Below are 13,908 nucleotides of genomic sequence, written 5' to 3'. Positions count from 1 at the left end.
CTTACCTTAAAATTGTGTGCTACTTTAAAAAAAAAAAAAAAAAAAAAGTTAACTTGTGAAGGTTTTCCTTGCTACAGAGAACCCTGCAAGCCCTCCTGTACCTCCCACAACAGAGAGGATGGGCAATGAATCCACAGAGAATTCCAGGTCCAGTCACCACAGTAAGTTTCTGGGACTCGTGTGGTTGGGTAAGATCTGTGTTGTCCCCAAGGCAGTCACAAAGCAGAAGCCTACCCCATACCAAGGAATGTGATAGAGGTCCAGGCTTTTGTGGAAATTCTGGGGTGTTGGTAAACATTTGTACCTCATTTGGAGCAATGCCTTTGCCCATTACAGAAGGGACATACATGGGACTGGGGAGCAAACACCAGGCTGCCTTTGAGAAAGCAAAAGTGCCAGTCAGACAGGCTAAAGCTCTTGGAATCTCACAGATGGGTTGCCATCTGAATAAGATGTTTTGGTAACCCCGGGAGGCATGGGAAAAAGCATCAAAAGGAGCAGATGCCCCTTGACTTTTGGTCCAACTACGGAAGGGGGCAGAGCTCAGATACCCTTGAGAGCAGCCAAGAAGTTCCCTCCCAATCTAGGGATGGGTAGGACTGTTTACAACCTGCTTCAACTATTGCCCAAGTCCCACGCTGCATTAATGGCATGCACATGTGCAACAGGCAGTGCTTTCCACAAGTCCTTTGGGCAATGAGTTAATGCTATTCTGGGGCCAGTGCATTCTGAGACCACCTCGTCCCCTGTGTCGGACCTCCACAGAGATGACCTCATCAATGGAAGAAGGTATAATCACCATCCATAAAGCCACATGGTATTGTAAAGGCACAGCTGTGTGACCTTTTACAATCCTCCACCTCACACAGGTGGATGAAGGCCATTATTGCCAAGGCAGATGGGGTTGGCTCCCTGCCAATGCTTGGGAACTGCTGCACAGGACGTTCCACTGACCATGTCTGTCAGAAACCAATGCCCTGATGCCGTAACGCCAGAGCTGATTCAGAGCTCCTCAAGGCATTGAACCAGGGAAGGGAACACATGAATGGGGGTTGGACTGGCAACTTCCCCAAGGTTGGATAGGATACTGCTTTCCAGAGAGTTACAAATTTCCCGGCCAGTTTAAGTGGCCCCGTTGGTCCTGCTGGAGTCTGGCCTAGACGCTACGTGTTTGAGTGCAACGGACAAAAGCCCGTACTAAAGGGCAGTGTAATTGGCCACTTAGCATGGTCTTTTGCTGTCTCACTCAAATTGCAGGTAATCCCAGCATGTCCGTCCCTTTGGCAACGAGCCTGGTGTACACGACCAGCACTGAACCCACAGGCTGCATAGACTTTGATAATAAGGACGAAACTACTGCTGCTGTCAGGATTCCAGGGGAGGACCTCCCCCACGAAATGCCTACGAAACGTTTTTCTCATCGCCCTTAGTTTGCTGCTCCTGGGAATCATTACCAGAGTATTGGGGGACACCTTCCTGTCCAGGGCTGCCCCTTCCTCACACACACAACCAGTCTGACTCCTGGGTCTGCAGATTGCTGCCATGCCCAGCGCAGAAGGACTGCCTTGGACGGTGCTCCCCTTATATATCTCTGACTGGGAACAATGGATGGACAGATTCCCCATGAGAACCTGGGAAGTTTGACTCCCAGGACCAGGGCTAGCGGTCCCTCCTTTACTTCTGAAGTTACGATAAAGTATATCTCTGATCTAGACATCGCACTAACTCTTCTATGACCCCCACTGTTCCTCACATTGTGGATGACATAGGATGGGGGTACGCGGCACACAGACCGCCTATGTTTGCTCTGTTTCGTATAAAACAGACTAACACCATACATGGGCATAGACACACGGGTGGCTGTCACCCACTACTTGTCAAATAATACATGAAGTTTTAGACACTGATTGGACAGGAAGAGAGAACAAATCTTTAAAGGCAGGTGTCCTTCTGGCCCCCAAGAAGGTATCTGGATATGTGGCACAAATTTATGGCCGTATCTCCCCTACAAAAGGACTGGCCACTCACTGTACATTGGGCTTCCTTACCTTATCAGGAAATTTTATGAGACTTTATCAGGAACCCCTCAAAACTACCTGCTCTAAAGTCCCAGTGGACTGCCAGTCCATCTGGCTGAGAATGACCTGTTTCCATTTTCTCACCCCAGTATGCTGGTGTTAGTGCCAAGCTAGAAGTCCAAGCCGTGGTTAAGTTCACAGCAATGGCCTTAAATGATTTCAAATAGCAATTTCTTGCTGAACTAAGGAACTGCTCAAATGAAAAAATGGGTTTTGAAAAATGGAATGACTGTAGATATTCTCGCTGCAGCACAAGCAGGGACCTGTGCTGTCATTAAACAAAAATGTGGTACTTATATTGCTTCTTATGAATCTAACATTACTGACCTCCTATCCCATAGGAAAAACGCTATAGATAAGGTTGATCAGATTTCCTTTGCTGATTCATTTAGTTGTTGGCATGCTTCTCTCCCTGGGAAACGGGGTTCAGCTATTTGGGGATTCTCTTACTCCTAGTAGGCTTACTTTGCTTTTGCTGCTACTTGTATTGATGTTGTGGTATGAGCATACAGGCCACCTCCTGATAGCTGGCCCAAGGGGCCCCATGGAAGACGGGCGCAGAGACTGGGCCACAAAGATGTCGGTGTGGAGTGTAGAGATGTGGATGTGAACAAAACCAACTCCATTTATGGCCCCGATTTCGTTTCATTTTTAAGATCCACTCTGTGACTTTTGACAAACCGCCCCATCCCTAGCAAACATAGCAAAGCTTTCTAGTAGATGATTATATGTGTTCCTTGAAATGTTGCCATAAATATTAGTAACAGCAGGAATGTCACGACAACCATGATAAATATCAAACTGATAATAGTATCAATTATAACCAATCATACAAGTATATCACAAGACCTCCAGGAGGTATGACCCCTAGTGTTACTGTATTTTTTGTCCCTTTGTCCTGTCAGTCATTAGCACCCAAGTTATACTATTAAAAAGTATTGTAACGGGGGGCTGTTAGCAGAGAATAATCTGCACAGAATTGCTGATTCATCTGTCCTGTTTCAACCCAATCTGCCTGTGAATAAATTACCCCACAATAAATTCTGTTACATTCTATGGAGCTGCCTGTTTCTTTCAGTCTGAACATTCTTTCTTATTATGGTGGCCATTACACCTATGCCCCACCGTCAGACTACATACACACACACACACACACACACACACACACACACACACACACATACTGTACAGAGCAACCAGAAAACAGAACTTGCCTGTACTAAGTCCTCATAAATCAATAATCACCCTAAATATAATGGGCTGAACTCACCAATCAAAAGGAACAAGGTAGCAAGATGGTTTAAAAACAAGACCCAAGGGGTGGCCGGTTAGCACAGTTGGTTAGAGGATGGTGCTGATAACACCAAAGTTGCCGGTTCCATCTCCATATGAGGCACTGTGAGCTGCGCCCTCCTTAAGAAAAAAAAAATCAATGAAAACAAGACCCAATGATATATTGCCTGCAGGAGAATCAACTTAGCTCCAGAGATAAACACAGACTCACAGTGAAGGAATGGGACATGGTACTCACAGCAAATGGCATCCACCATGTAGCAGTAATTATATCAGACTAAATAGGTTTCAAGATAAAAAAAAAAAAAAAAAAAAAAAAAAAAAGGAAACAAGAGCCAAAGATGGACATCTTATAATGATGAAGGGGACAATTCATCAAGAAGACATAATACAACAATATATATGCACACAACCGGGGAGCACCAAAATATATAAAGCAATTACTAACAGACCTAAAGGGAGAAACAAACACAAAATACAATTATGGTAGGGGGCCTGAATACCCCACTCACAGCAATGGATATATCATCGAGACAGAAAGTCTACAAGGAAACATAAGCCTTAAATGACACTGTAGACCACATACACTTAATTGATATGTACAGAATTTTCCATTCTAAAAAGACAGAATACACATCTCAAGTGCACAGAGGACATTCTCAAGTACAGACCATATGCTGGGGCACAAAACTAGGCTCAGTAAATTTAAGAGTACTCACATCAATCATAACTAGCATATTTTCTGGCCACAATGGTATGAAACTAAAAATTCACTACAAGAAAGCTGGAAAAACCACAAATATGTGGAGATTAAACAACATAACTACTGAACAACCAATGTGTTAAAGAAGAAATGAAAGAAGAGATCAAAAAATAGAGACAAATGAAAATGAAAACACAACATACTAAAATTTGGCAAATGCAGTACCAAGAGGGAAGTTGATAGTGTTACAGACCAACCTCAGGAAACAAGAAAAACCCCAAATAAGCACTCTAACATTACACCTTAAAGAAACACAAAAACAAAAATCAACAAAGCCCATAATCAATCAGAAGGAAGGGAATAAAAATCAGAGTAAAAAAAATATAAAGGATAAAAGCAGAAAACATTAATAAAATCAAGATCTGGTTCTTTTAAAAGGTAAACAAAATTGAAAAACCTTTGGTTATACTCGCTAAGGACAAGAGAGAGAGGATTCAAATTTTAAAAAAATCAGAAATGAACGAAGTACAACTGACATCACAAAAATGCAAAGGTTTATACAAGAACATTATGAAAAGCTATATGCCACCAAATTTGATAGCCTAGAAGAAGTGGAAAAAGTCTTAGAAGTATACAACCTTCCTAGTCTGATTCACGAAGAGCTGAGAACCTCAACAGACGAATCACTAGCAAGGAAATTGAAACAGTAATCAAAAACATCCCAAAGAACAAAAGTCCAGAACAAAGGGCTTCACTGGTGAATTCTACCAAACATTCAAAGAGGATTTAACACCAACCTTCTCAACCTTTTCCAAAAAATTAAAGAAGGAATACTTCCTAACTCATTTTACAAGGCCAATGCTACCTTGATACCAAAACCAGGCAAGGACAACAACCACATAACGTGATAAACCACATCAATAAAACAAAACATAAAAATTACATGGTCCTATGAATAGAAGCCAAAGAAGCATTTGACAAGATACAACATTGATGTATGATAAAAACATTCAAAACAATGGGCACAGAAGGAAAGTACCTTAACATGGTAAAGGCCATATCTGAAAAACCCTCAGCCAACATCATACTCAATGGTGAAAAACTGAAAGCTTTTCCTCTAAGATTAAAAACAAGACAAGGATGCCCACTCTCACCTCTGCTATTCGACATGGCACTAGAAGTGCTAGCCAGAGAAATCAGGCAAGAAAAAGAAACAAAACGGCATCCAAATTAGGAATGAAGAAGTAAAACTGTCGCTATTTGCAGATGACTTGATTCTATATAGATAAAACCCTAAAGACTCTACCAAAATATTTTTAGAGACAATAAACAAATAGTCATTATTGGGTGAAGGTTCCAGTCAAGACGGCAGTATAGAAATATACTGTGCTTGCCTCCTCCCATGACCGAATCAAATTTACAATGAAATTACAGAACAACCTCCCATGAGAACCACCTTAAGACTACCTGAACAGAACTCCTATAACTAAGGCTAGCAACAAAAAGCCACGTTGAGACTGGTAGAATGGGCAGAGACATGAAATGAGCTGGTCCCACACAAACATGTGTCAGTTAAGAATTGGGAGGGATTTCTTGGTGGCGGAGGTCCCCCCATGAGGATTGAGGGATCCCAGTCCCACACCAGGCTCCCTAGCCCAGAGCACCAGTGCAAAGAAGTTCCCACAACATCTGGCTGTGAAAATCAGTGGGGAAAAACAAAATCAGTGGGGATTCAATTCAGGTAAGATGAAGGATTGGTATAGACCCAGACTTCCACTTAAATGGCCCAAGCACAGAGTCACTCACTTACACTCATCCTAAGCTCCAGCGAAGGGAAAGCAGCTTGAAAACACCAAGGATATATGATGAGGAACTGAATAGAGGGGCAGCTCTCTCTGGGACAGAAGTGCTGGCAGGCACCATTGTTCCTTTGTTGAGCCCTCCCCCCACACAGCCTGCAGGTGTAGGCAGGCCCCAAATCTGAGTTGCCCATTAATCTAACACCATTCACCCAAACCTGGTGATTCCCTGACACCCCATCCCACGCAACTAGCATGAGAACCCAACATCTCTCAGCAGCTGTTCCACACAAGCAGCCAGCCTTAGCCCATGCTGCACACTTTCCTAAAATCCTTCAAAGGGCTACAAATCCCCAAAAACCAGCATCTGTCCTCAGCATGCCTATACTTCTTGATAAGTAGTCCCAAGCCTGGCATTAGTGACAGACTGCCTCAGTTCACAGTGTAGCCTCTCCCAGGCACCTTCAAGCCCAGCACAGGTATCTACCAACCATAGATCATTTAGTGGCATCTATGAGGTGGCCCAGGGTAGGGTACAGCAGCAGCAGACTTTCACCTCCCAAGAGGCCCCAGAATCAACATACTGTAGGACTGGCATCAGGCTATACAAGAGGACCATGCAATTGGCTCCATAATGACAAATCCAAAGGGTGGACTCAGCAGGCACTGCTAAGTGAATTCTGCTCTTTCAGGTCATTCCCTGCACAACAGCTCCTCCACTGTAGTCATGGCCAGTCCTCACAGCCAGTCAGTCAGAGGGTCAATCCCACCCACTGAGGAGCCAATAGCAATCAAGGCCCAACTGCAACATGAGGGTACACACAACCCCTGAAGCACCACTCAGGTGACCAGTGAGACTGCACCACTGGGCCCCACATAACTCCTACTACATAAGGTCACTCTACTAAGATGAGGAACCATAGCATCTCTACCTAAGACACAGAAGTTAACACAGGGAGGCAGCCAAAATGAGGAGAAAAAGAATCATATCCCAAATGAAAGACCAGAACAAAGCTCCAGAAAAACAACTAAAAATGGAGACAAGCAATCTACCTGACACAGAGTTCAAAACATTGGTTATAAGAATGCTCAGAGTTTAGGGGAAGAGTAGATGAACCTAGTGAGAACTTACACAAAGAGACAGAAAGCATAACAAAGAACCAGTCAGAAATGAAGAATACAATAATTGAAATGAAGAATACATCAGATGAATCATAAAAATAGTGGCGTGAGGTGAGCCTCTTGAAATCCACGCTGGAATTCACAACAAATTGAACAACGATAACTCCACAAAGGACTCCCTGCACAGCAGACAGGCAAAACTAAGAGGTGCACTACTAAAATCATCTAAAGGTAGGCAAACTGCACAAGCAGGGAGGAGGGAAGGGAGAAGTGCGGAGACGGGGCGACACAGGCACAGGACGCAGAGATAGCTCGGTGCTCACTACATTCCGGAACTACCACAGCTGCGGGAGAGGGAAGAACTCGGACTGCTAGGGCTCCGCTTATGGCCCACAAGGCTGAGGGGACAGCATATAACATGGCTGAACTCAACGCTCACAGTAGAGACCTCAGAGCAAAGACTGAGGGAAGCAGTCTCAAAACAGTGATTTAAGCCCTCACTGCAAATCAGAGAACAGAAGCCTTAGGCACTGAGACTAGCCGCCCCCTTCCTACCCTCCCAGAGCTCGCACACCCCCACCTGCCCAAGACCAGAAGTGGACAGTAGTAGTGTCAGATCAAAAGAATAGAATATTTGCAGTTGTGAGAACTGTGGTCCACAGACATGGAGTCAAAGCCCAACTAGTTCCAGGAAAGGGGAGGGAACCATGGAAGCAGGACCGGCTGTGGTGGTGGTCGTCGCCATTGCTCTGGGCCACCCCTCACAACCCACTCCGCCCCTATCCCACATATCTGGGCGGATCCCTGCAGGAGTAAACAGAACTGCTGAAACACATGGGCTCTGAATCTGGTGCAGGAAGAGCTTTGGAACATCAGAAGCTCTCCACATTCCCCCACGGAGGCAGCGCCCTATGACCCAGCTGAACTGTTTACAGAGGACAAGCTCACCTTCCAGAGAATCCCCCCATTGTGAGAGAAGCCAGAATAGTGCAGAGAAAATATAACACTACAGTGTGAGAGAGAATAAAAGACTACACTCAGAGAGAAAATAAAACATTCTACCAAAACCTACTGGAAAACAAAAGAAAGACATTTTTCTATCAACCTGTTGCAAAACCCACTCCTGTAGATGTCTAGGAAGAGAAATAATAAATCATTAATTGCCATGAATAACCAAGGTAAAAAGACAGCTCAGGAAGAAAATGAAAAGTCTCCAGAAAACAAACTTAAAGACATGGAAATATGTGACTTAATTGACAGAGAATTCAAGATTGCAATTCGGAGAAAACTCAACAAGATGCAAGAAACACAGAAAGGCAGTTTAATGAACTCAGAAACAAAATCAAAGAACAACATGAACATTTTACAAAAATATTGAAATTTTCAAAAAGAACCAAATAGAATTTATGGAGATTAAGAAATCAATAAAAGAAATGAAGAATGAAATAGCCAGCTTAGGTAGTAGAGTTGACCAGATGAAGGAAAGAATCAGTGACATTGAAGATAGAAATCTGGAAATGACACGGATGGAAGAAAATAGAGACTTGAGACTTAAAAGAAATGAAAGAACTCTACAAGAACTTTCTGACTCCATCAGAAAGAGCTATATAAGAATAATGGGCATACCAGAGGGACAAGAAAGAAGAAGGGAACAGAGAGTATATTCAAAAAAATAGTCAATGAGAACTTCCCAAACTTGTGTAAAGAACTGGATCTTCAAATCCAAGAAGCAAATAGAACACCTAATTACCTCAACCCCAACAGGCCTTCTCCAAGACACATTGTATTGAAGTTGTCAAAAATTAATGACAAAGAAAGAATCCTCAAGGCAGCCAGGGAAAAGAAGACGGTAACCTACAAAGGAAAGCCCATTAGATTATCACCAGATTTTTCAGCAGAAACTCTACAAGCCAGGAGGGAGTGGAATCAAATATTCAAATTATTGAAAGAGAGAAATTATGAGCCAAGGACAATATATCCAGCAAAGATATCCTTTACATATGAAGGAGAAATAAAGACCTTTCCAGACATACAGAAGCTGAAAGAATTTTCTAACACACGACCTGCACTACAAAGAATACTGAAGGAGGCTATTCAACCAGGATAAATAGGGATAATTTGTGACAACAAAAACATAAAAGGGGGGAGACTAAAGGCATGAACCAGAATATGGGAATGGAGAAAGTAAGCATGCTGAAGAAAATGGAACACTCTAAATATCAAACTTTCATTTACATAAACTTAGTGGTAACCACTAAAAAACAAAAAATCCAGAACTGAAATATATACTGTAATAAAAGAAGAAACAGAGGGATAAATCATAGAATACCACCACACAGAAATAACAGAAAACAACAAAAAGGCAAAGAAACAATGGAGACACAGTCTTACCAGAAAACCAAATATAGAATGATAGGAAATTCTCACATATAAATAATCACCCTAAATGTAAATGGACTGAACTTACCAATAAAAAGGGCACACAGTAGCAGACTGGATTAAAAAAACCAAACCCAACCCTAATCTGCCTCTAAAAGACACATCTTAGCTACATAGACAAACATAAACTCAAAGGGAAAGGATGGAAATTGACAGTCCAAGCAAATGGTATCCAGAGAAAATCAAGTATATTCATACTGATATCAGATGAAACAGACTTCAGGGTGAAAAGGGTAACAAGAAGCAAAGATGGACATTTCATAATGGTAAAGAGGAACATGCAACAAGAAGACATAACAGTCATCATATTTATGCCCCCAATCGGGGAGCACTGAAATATGCCAAGAAACTACTAACAGAACTAAAGGGAGAAATTGACCAAAACACAATTATAATGGAGGACCTAAATACATCATTGACAGCTAGGGATAGATCATCCAAATAGAAAATAAAAAGAAATAGCACCTGTAAATGACACATTAGATAAAATGGACATAATTGACATTTATAGAACACTTCATCCTAGAACATCAGACTATACATTTTTTTCTAGTGTGCATGGAACATTCTCAAGGTTAGAACACATATTAGGACATAATACTAGCCTCAGCAAATTTAAGAAGATTGAAATCATACCAAGCATATTCTCTGATCACAAGGCTTTGAAATTGGATATCAATGGCAAAATAAAAAGCAGGAAAAATCACAAATATGTGGAGATTAAACAACATCCTTTTAAAGAATGATCAGGTCAAAGAAGAAATAAGAGATCAAGTGATACATAGAAACAAATGAGAATGAAAATACACCCTATCAAAATGTTTGGGATGCAGCAAAAGCAGTTTTAAGAGGGAAATTCATATCATTACAGGCCTATCTTTAAAAAAAACAAGAAAAATTCCAGTTACACCTTAAAGAACTAGAAAAAAAAGAACAAATGAAACCCAATGACAGCAGAAGAAAAGAAATAATAAAAATCAGAGCAGAACTAAATGAAATAGAGAACAAAAAGACAATAGAAAAAATTAGTGTGACGAAGAGCAGGTTCTTAGAAAAGATTAAAAATTGACAAACTCTTGGCTAAACTCACTAAGATAAAAAGAGAAAAGACACTAATAAACAAAATCAAAAATGAAAGAGAAGTTATCACAGATGCCACAGAATTACATAGGATCATCTAAGAATACTATGAAGGACTATATGCCACCAAATTCAATAACCTAGAAGAAATGGACAAGTTCTTAGAAACAAATAGCCTTCCTAGGCTGAATCACGAAGAAATGGAAAATATAAATACACCGATCACCAGTAAGGAAATTGAATCCATCATCCGAAACCTTCCCGAAAGCAAAAGTCTGGGACCAGATGGTTTCAGTAGTGAATCCTACCAAATCTTCAAAGTGGATTTAATACCAATCCTGCTCAAACGCTTCCAAAAAATTGAAGAAGAGACAATACTCCCTAACTCATTTTGTGAGGCCAACATTACCCTGATACCAAAACCTGGTAAGGATAACACAAAAAAAGAAAACTACAGGCCAATATCTCTGATGAATACAGATGCAAAAATCCTGAACAAAATTCTAGCAAATCGAATGCAACAATGCATTAAAAAGATTATTCATCATGACCATGGGGTTCATCCCAGGGGCACAAAGGATGGTTCAAAATACGCAAATCTATCAATATGACACATCACATAAACAAAATAAAGGACAAAAATCATATGATTATATCAATTGATGCAGAAAAAGCATTTGACAAGATACAACGTTCATTTATGATTAAAATACTTAGTAAAACAGGTATAGACGGAAAATACCTTAACATAATAAAGGACATATATAACAAACCCCTCAGCTAATATCATAATTAACGGTGAAAAACTGAAGCCCTTTGCTATACGTTCAGGAACACGACAGGGCTGTCCCCTATCATCTCTGCTTTTCAACATAGTGTTGAAAGTCCTCACCAGAGCAATCAGGCAAGACAAAGATATAAAAGGCATCCAAATTGGGAACGAAGAAGTTAAATTGTCACTCTTTCAGATGACATGATGCTATATATAGAAAACCCTAAAGACTCCACCAAAAAGCTATCAGAAACAATCAACAAATACAGTAAAGTTTCCAGCTACAAAATAAAAGTGCAAAAGTCCATTTCATTCCTGTATACTAACAATGAAATCTCAGAAAAAGAAATGAAAATAAAAAACAATTCCTTTTGCAATTGAAACAAAAAGAATAAAATACCTAGGAATAAACTTAACCAAGGATGTGAAAGACCTGTATGCTGAAAACTATAAGACATTTTTGAAAGAAATTGAAGAAGACACAAAGAAATGGAAAGACATTCCGTGCTCATGGATTGGAAGAATCAACATAGTTAAAACGGCCATATTACCTAAAGCAATATACAGATTTAATGCAATCCCCATCAAAATCCCAATGGCATTTTTTAAAGATATAGAACAAAAAAATCATCAGATTTGTTTGGAACCACAAAAGACCCCACAGAGCCAAAGCAATCTTAAGAAAAAAGAACAGTGCTGGGGGTATCACACTCCCTGACTTTAGCTTGTACTACAGGGCAACAATAATCAAAACAACATGGTATTGGCAGAAAAACAGACACATAGGCCAATGGAATAGAATTGAGAACCCAGAAATAAAACCACATAAATATGGACAGATAGTTTTTGACAAAGAAGCAAAAAAACATACAATGGAGAAAAGACAGCCTCTTCAATAAATGGTGCTGGGAGAATTGGAAAGCCACGTGCAAAAGAATGAAACTGGACTGTTATCTGTCACCACGTACCAAAATTATGTCAAAATGGATCAAAGACTTAAGCATAAGACCTGACACAATAAACTGCATAGAAGAAAACATAGGTACTAAACTTATGGACCTTGGGTTCAAAGAGCATTTTATGAATTTGACTCCAAAGGCAAGGGAAGTAAAAGCTGAAATAAATGATTGGGACTATATCTAACTTAAAAGCTTCTGCACAGCAAAAGAAACCATCAACAAAATAAAAAGGCAACCAACGGAATGGGAGAAGATTTTTGCAAACAGTGCCTCCGATAAGGGGCTAATATCCAAAATATACAAGAAACTCATATAATTCAACAACAAAAAAAAGAACAACCCAATTGAAAAATGGGCAGACATTTCTCCAAAGAGGATGTACAAATGGCAAATAGACATATGAAAAAATGCTCAACGTCACTAATCATCAGAGAAATGCAAATCAAAACCACAATGAGATATCACCTCACCCCAGTCAGAATGGCTATCATCAACAAGACAAATAGTTACATGTGTTTGAGAGGCTGTGGAGAAAAAGGAACCCTCATACACTCTTGGTGGGAATGCAGACTGGCGCAGCCGTCATGGAAGGCAGTGTGGAGGTTTCTCAAAAACTTACGAATAGAATTACCATATGACCCAGCAATCCCTCTCCTGGGTATCTACCAAAAAAATCTGAAAACATTTCTCCATAAAGACACGTGTTCTCCAATGTTCATTGCAGCTTTATTTACAGTGGCCAAGACATGGAAACAACCAAAATGTCCTTCGATAGATGAATGGATAAAGAAGTTGTGGTATATATACACAATGGAATACTATTCGGTGGTAAGAAAAGATGAAATAGGACCATTTGTGACAACATGGATGGATCTTGAGATTATAATGCTAAGCGAAATAAGTCAGACAGAAAAAGCAGAGAACCATATGATTTCACTGATATGTGGTATATAAACCAAAAACAACAAAAGAACAAGACAAACAAATGAGAAACAAAAACTCATAGACACAGACAATAGTTTAGTAGTTACCAGAGGGTAAGCGGGGAGGGAGGGAGATGAGGGTAAACGGGGTCAAAGATATGGTGATGGAAGGAGAACTGACTCTGGGTGATGAACACACAATGGGGTTTATAGATGATGTAATACAGAATTGTAAAACCTGAAATCTATGTAACTTTACTAACAATTGTTACCCCAATAAACTTTAATTAAAAAACAAACAAACAAAAATCCTAGAAATAAATTTAACCAAGTAGATAAAAGACCTGTACTCCGATAATTAGAAGACAGTGAAGAAAAAAAATTGAAGAAGATACAAATAAATGGAAGCGTATACTGTGCTCATGGATAAGAAGAATTAACATCATTAAAATGTCCACGGTACCCACAGCAATTTACAGGTTTATTGCCATCCCTATCAAAAATACCAATGGCATTTTTCACAAAACTAGAATAACCCTGAAGGTCATATGGAACCACAAAAGACCCCGAGTAGCCAAAGCAATCCTGAGAAAGAAGAACTAAGTTGGATGTTTCACACTATCTGATATCAAACTATACTGTAAGGTTATAGTAATCAAAACAGCACAGTACCCCTCCCTTCCAGCTTTCACCCTAAATGATGCTGCAATGCCTCTGTCTTTCTTAGTCTCCCCTTTCCC

This window comes from Rhinolophus sinicus, chromosome 16 (genome assembly GCF_057876585.1).
Source record: "Rhinolophus sinicus isolate RSI-liver-muscle chromosome 16, RSI-T2T, whole genome shotgun sequence".
NCBI classification, from domain to species: domain Eukaryota; kingdom Metazoa; phylum Chordata; class Mammalia; order Chiroptera; family Rhinolophidae; genus Rhinolophus; species Rhinolophus sinicus.
This window is presented reverse-complemented; position numbering follows the sequence as displayed.